Source organism: Scyliorhinus canicula, chromosome 13, assembly GCF_902713615.1.
Source record: "Scyliorhinus canicula chromosome 13, sScyCan1.1, whole genome shotgun sequence".
Lineage (NCBI taxonomy): Eukaryota > Metazoa > Chordata > Chondrichthyes > Carcharhiniformes > Scyliorhinidae > Scyliorhinus > Scyliorhinus canicula.
In genome coordinates this window covers 78,129,468-78,135,467 of record NC_052158.1, presented here as the reverse complement: position 1 = coordinate 78,135,467, position 6,000 = coordinate 78,129,468, and positions in this window count along the sequence as shown.

Genomic DNA, 6,000 nt, shown 5'->3' with positions numbered 1-6,000 from the left:
GATGGCGAATAGGAACCGGGAGTACTCATCAATCACGTTCAGGAAATATGTGTTGCGGTCAGTGGAGGGGAGGGGCCCTTTGATGTCCATACTGAGGCATTCAAAGGAACGGGAAGTCTTCCTCAAGTGTGCTTTCTCTGGCCTGTAGAAGTGCGGCTTGCACTCCGCGCAGATTTGGCAGTTCCTGGTGGCGGTCCTGACCTCGATGGAGTAGGGCTGGTTGCGGGTGTTGATAAAATGGGAGAATCGAGTGACCCCTGGATGGCAGAGGTCCTCATGGAGGGCCCGGAGTTGGTCCACTTGTGCGTTGGCACATGTGCCGCATGATAGGACATCAGGAGGCTCGTTTAGCTTCTCGGGACGATACAAGATCTCATAGTCGTAGGTGGAGAGCTCAATCCTCCACCGTAAGATCTTATCATTCTTTATCTTGCCCCGATGTGCATTATCGAACATGAAAGCTACCGACCGTTGGTCAGTGAGGAGCGTGAATCTCCTGCTGGCCAGGTAATGCCTCCAGTGCCACACAGCTTCTACTATGGCCTGGGCCTCCTTTTCAACGGAGGAATGACGGATTTCTGAAGCGTGGAGGGTGCGTGAGAAGAAGACCACGGGCCTGCCCGTTTGCTTGAGGGTGGCTGGCCGCCAGAGCTACGTCGGACACGTTGCTCTCGACTTGGAAGGGAAGGTATTCATTGATTGCGTGCATCGTGGCCTTTGTGATGTCCGCCTTTATGCGGCTGAAGGCCTGGCGAGCCTCTGTCGACAGGGGGAAAACCATGGCTTGGATTAGTGGGCGGGCTTTGTCTGCATAATTGGGGACCCACTGGGCATAATATGAAAAAAAATCCCAGGCAGCGTTTCAGGGCCTTGGAACAGTGTGGGAGGGGAAACTCCATGAGGGGGCGCATGCGTTTGGGATCTGGGCCTATGACTCCATCATGCATTACGTTGCCGAGGATAGCTAGACGGTCGATGCGGAACACACATTTGTCCTTGTTGTTGGTTAAGTTAAGGATTTTTGCGGTATGGAGGAATTTTCGGAGGTTGGTGTCGTGGTCCTGCTGGTCGTGGCCGCAGATGGTGACGTTGTCGAGGTACGGAAACGTGGCCCGCAAACCGTACCGGTCAACCATTCGGTCCATCTCCCGTTGGAAGACCGAGACTCCATTTGTGACACCGAAGGGAACCCTTAGGAAGTGGTAGAGCCGCCCATCTGCTTCGAATACAGTGTATTTGCGGTCGTCCGGGCGGATGGGGAGCTGGTGGTAGGCGGATTTGAGGCCCACCATGGAAAGGACCTTGTATTTTGCAATCTGATTGACCAAATCAGATATGCGGGAGAGAGGGTACGTGTCGAGCTGCGTATACCTGTTGATGGTCTGACTATAATCAATGACCATCCTGTGCTTCTCCCCGATTTTTACAACCACTACTTGAGCTCTCCAGGGGCTGTTGCTAGCCTCGATAATACCTTCTTTCAGTAACTGCTGGACTTCCGACCTAATGAAGGTCCGGTCCTGGGCACTGTACCGTCTCTTCTGGTGGTGACGGGTGAGGTTCGCAAAATGGGAAAGCGGGTCGACCTTGAAGGTCGCAAGGCTGCAGGCAGTGAGGGGGGTAATGGGCCGCCGAATTTAAAGGTTAAGCTCTGGAGGTTGCATTGGAAGTCCAATCCTAGGAGTGTGGCAGCGCAGAGGTGAGGGAGGACATAGAGTTGGAAATTCTTAAATTGTCTTCCCTGGACCGTGAGGTTAGCTACGCAGAACGCCTTGATCTCAACAGAGTGAGACCCGGAGGACAGGGAGATTCTTTGGTTAACTGGGTGTATGGGGAGAACAGCACCTTACCGTGTTGGGGTGTATGAAGCTCTCTGTGCTCCTGGAGTCGGTCAGGCAGGATGTTTTGTGTCCGTTGATGAGCATGGTCGTTGTCTCAGTCGAGAGAGGTCAGGGCCGAGACTGGTCCAGGGTCACCGAAGTGAGTTGTGATGATAGAAGCTCAAGATTTTCCTCGGGCCGTGTGGTCCATGGGGTCCTGAGACTCCAGCCAAGTTGGCGGCGCCCACAGGTCGCACATGGCTGGATGTGGGCAAGATGGCGGCGCCCACGCATCGCACATGGTCCCTGGGGAACAAGATGGCGGCGCCTGGGGTCCACACATGTCTCGGGTAATTGAAGATGGCGGCGCCCACGGGCCGTACGTGGCCTGCGATGGGAGATGTGGCGGCGGCCCCGGTTCGCCCCGGAGACAGCAGCGACCGCCCGGGCCTGGCATACCGCCATGAAATGCCTCTTTTTGCCGCAGCCTTTGCAAATGGCGGAGCGGGCCGGGCAGCATTGCCAGGGGTGCTTGGCTTGCCCCCAAAAATAGCAGCGGGGCCCCCCCAGGATTGCCAGGCAGCCACGTGGCACAAGCTTGTGGAGGGATGGGGGATGCATCGGGGTCAGCTGCGGATGGGTTCCACGCTGCCCAAGTGGCTGCCGCGCGGTCGGGCATTGGAGCGGTCGTTGCAGGAGGCCACATCTAGGGAGCTAGCGAGGGCCCGTGTCTCATTGAGGCCCAGTGTCTCTTTCTCCAGCAGCCGCTGACGGATTTGGGAGGACAGCATACCTGCAACGAATGCATCCCAGATGAAAATTTCTGTGTGTCGCTGGCTGAAACTTGCAGACAGTCACAGTTCCTACCTAGTACCAGAAGTGCGCGGTAGAATTCGTCTAGCGATTCCCCTGGGATTTGTCGCCTTGTCGCTAGCAGATGTCGGGCATAAACCTGATTTACTGGCCAAATGTAGTGTCCTTTCAATAGCATCATCGCGGCCTTGAAATCGTCCGCATCCTCGATGAGCATGTAGATCTCTGGGCTCACCCTCGAGTGGAGAACTTGCAGTTTCTGGTCCTCCGTGGGTGTAGTCGTGGCCATCCTGAGCTACCCGTTGAAGCACGCCAACCAGTGTTTGAAGGTTGCCGCTGAGTTTGCCACGTGGGGGCTAAGTTGCAGACAATCCGGCTTGATGCGGAGCTCCATTCTTCAAAATCTAGTCCAATAAATTGATGCACGATCAATAACTCCCGAAGCAAGATTAGACTACAAGTGAAGGCTTTATTGGACTAGATGTTTCCCCCAGCAGCGCAGGTACAGAATGCAGCAGCTAGGGAAACACAGGCTCTTATACTCCACCTTACTGGGCGGAACCAGCAGGCAGGCTTCACCAATGAACTTGCTGTCTCAGGTACCTCCCACACCAATGATCTTACAGCATCAACCTAGGTACCGTAATACCTCTAATACCGACTACCACAACCAAACATAAAAGAGGTGATTTGTTGGCTGTGTCATGCCAGAGAAGAGATTTTACTCACCCTCTCAGGACGGGCTGAGGTGGAGGGGCTGGTAAAGTGGTGAGGGAAGTTTCAGGGGGGGTGCAGTTCCCATTGTCTTTCTGTTACCATGGCATTTTGTCAGCGGCAGTTGGGCCTTATGACTTTTGGGCAGACCTCCAGGTGAACTCTGCGGTAATGGTGCCCCCTGCCCTCACCCACCTATCCTTCCTTTATAAGGGGCTTGCTCCCAAACTCCACTTACCTGGTTGAGAGGGCAGTATCCTCTTCATCCATGTTCAGTCCCAGCAGTGGCCACCGCTCCAACACTTTGGCCAGTGGCCTGGGGGTGGAGCATCATTAGTTAAAGGGACAGCAGTCTTGGTGGCAGCTAGTTGGTTGCCTGACCCGTGTAAAATGAAACTGGTGGTCCCACAAAAGGCTGAGTTGGGGTTACACACCCTGCTCTCTGGACCGCCATTAGAACTTGCTCTGCAAGAATAAAAATCCGTCACACGGGTCAGTTTTGACTTTGTGGGACAGTGTGAATTTAATGATAATGAGTCAGCAACCCACTTTACAAGCCTCCAGAGTTGTATTTCCATTGAGTTCAAAGTTAAAGTTTTAATTACCCACTGTTACTTGCTCACAAACGTTGTTTCCAGTCTCCGCATTCAGTTCAGCTATATAATTTTTTTTATTGCGAGCATTTTGTTGTCATTCCATACAGCTTTTGAAAGGGCTTAAAGATTTACAGCCTTTGTAAAGATGACAGTGATGTTATTTCCCATGTATGTGATCACTTACTTTAAAACGTCTGTGCCAGTCATTTACTTTCTATACAATTTTATGCCCGCTTCCCTGCACCCCAAAATAACCATTGGTGAGTTCATTTATAATGATTAATTCGAGCCAACTGCACAGAACCCCCAGTGCTTGTCCCAAGGGGAAGCTGACAAGCACTAAGTTCACCCTGCTCCAGTCTCATTTTGGCTTTGTTACCAGAAGCCCGATATTTCTCTGTGCAATTTGTGTGTTATTCTCTTAAAATGTCTCCATGCTGGGCAGGAGCACTTTCAATGTCTTTGCGTGTAACATAACAACATCATTACTCTCAGGGAAAACAAAGGGGAAAAACAGGAAACAGCTCAGTCTTATTCCTTCCCACCTTAATAAAAACTCCTCCTGATGTGTTTTATGAGGTTACATTCCTCCTAAAAACAAATCATTGCCAGTCTGCACGAAATCTTAGAGAATGGTCAATCACCATAGCGCACGTAGTCTGTGCATTTACACATTTAAAACGGGAGTGTTGTCATTACTGCAGTGCTTTGCAAGGGCAGTGAACGGTTTTTTAAGCTGGAAAACAAACGCAAAAGCAAAATACCACAGGTTTTGGAATACTGAAACGAAAGCAGAAAACGCAGGGGATGCTCAGCAAGTCAGACAGCATCTACAGAGAGAAAAGCAGAGCCCACGTTTCAAGTCTGTTCTGACAAAGGGCTACAGACTTCAAGCATTGGCTCTGTTTTTCTCTCGATAGATGCTGGCTGATTTACTGAGCAGGTCCAGCATTTTCTGTTCTTTTTACTTTGAATTGTGGACTTGGAATGATAGCTTTTAATATTGCACTCCAGTACTATATGCAGCCACCACTTAAAAAACAAGTGGACGGAATTCTCCGTTCCTGAGGCTAGGTGCCGGCGCCAAAGGAGAATCTGCGATGATTCACGACGGGAAAATCAGCATGAACCCCTCACCGATTCAGGTACCGGTGAGGGGCTAGCACCGGTGCTGTGTGGAACACCCACGGATTGCGTGGAAAATGGTCGGAGAATCGGCGGGTCCTGGGCCGCACATGCTCAGGGCAGACGAGCTGCACCGGAAAACATGGTGCCGGTCATGCCGGAACCCTAACCCGCCCACCACAACCCAACAGCACACTCCCCTGTTCACCCCCCACCACTCCCCCCCCCCCCCCCCCCAGCCCCAGCAGCAGCCCCCTAGCCAGCGGCATGCACCTCGGCCGGCAAGCCAGGTCCCCGACTGCTGGGACCACACGTGGCCCGCGCCGTCGGGAACTCGGCCTATCGGGGGCGGAGCATCCTGGGGGGGCCGGCTGATGACGTGTCAACGGCCTTGCAACTGTGCGTGGCGCTCATTCCGATGATGCTGATTTGGAGGGGGCGGAGCATCGTTAACTGGCGTCAAACCGGCGCCTAACCGAATCCGGCGTCGGCAGCCATTCTCTCCACAATTGCCGATCCCAATTTCGGCATCGAGCGACGGAGAATCCCGCCCAGTATATACACCCTTAGTTTTAATATGTCAGTGGATTAAAGAAAGAAAACCTTGCATTTATAACTTGCTCAAGTGCCTTTCATGAACTCACAACATCTCAAAATGTTTCACAGTTGATGTACTTTTCAGTATGGAGTTACTGGCCTAAATGTTTTGGATGGCTGGGTTTGCCGAGCCGACTCTGACATCCCGGTCTCGCCACCCCTCTCCCAGTCTGGAGCCATTTCATGCCCAAATGGGTATCAATAGACTGCAGGTGGGACTTATGCCCCTTACTCGGGAGGACGTTCTGCCTTAGAGAGCTGCCGCCCAATAGAGCGACAGGAGCTTCAGTGGACAGCAGAGGAAGTGATTCAACATGCCAGAGCCTATGTCCCAG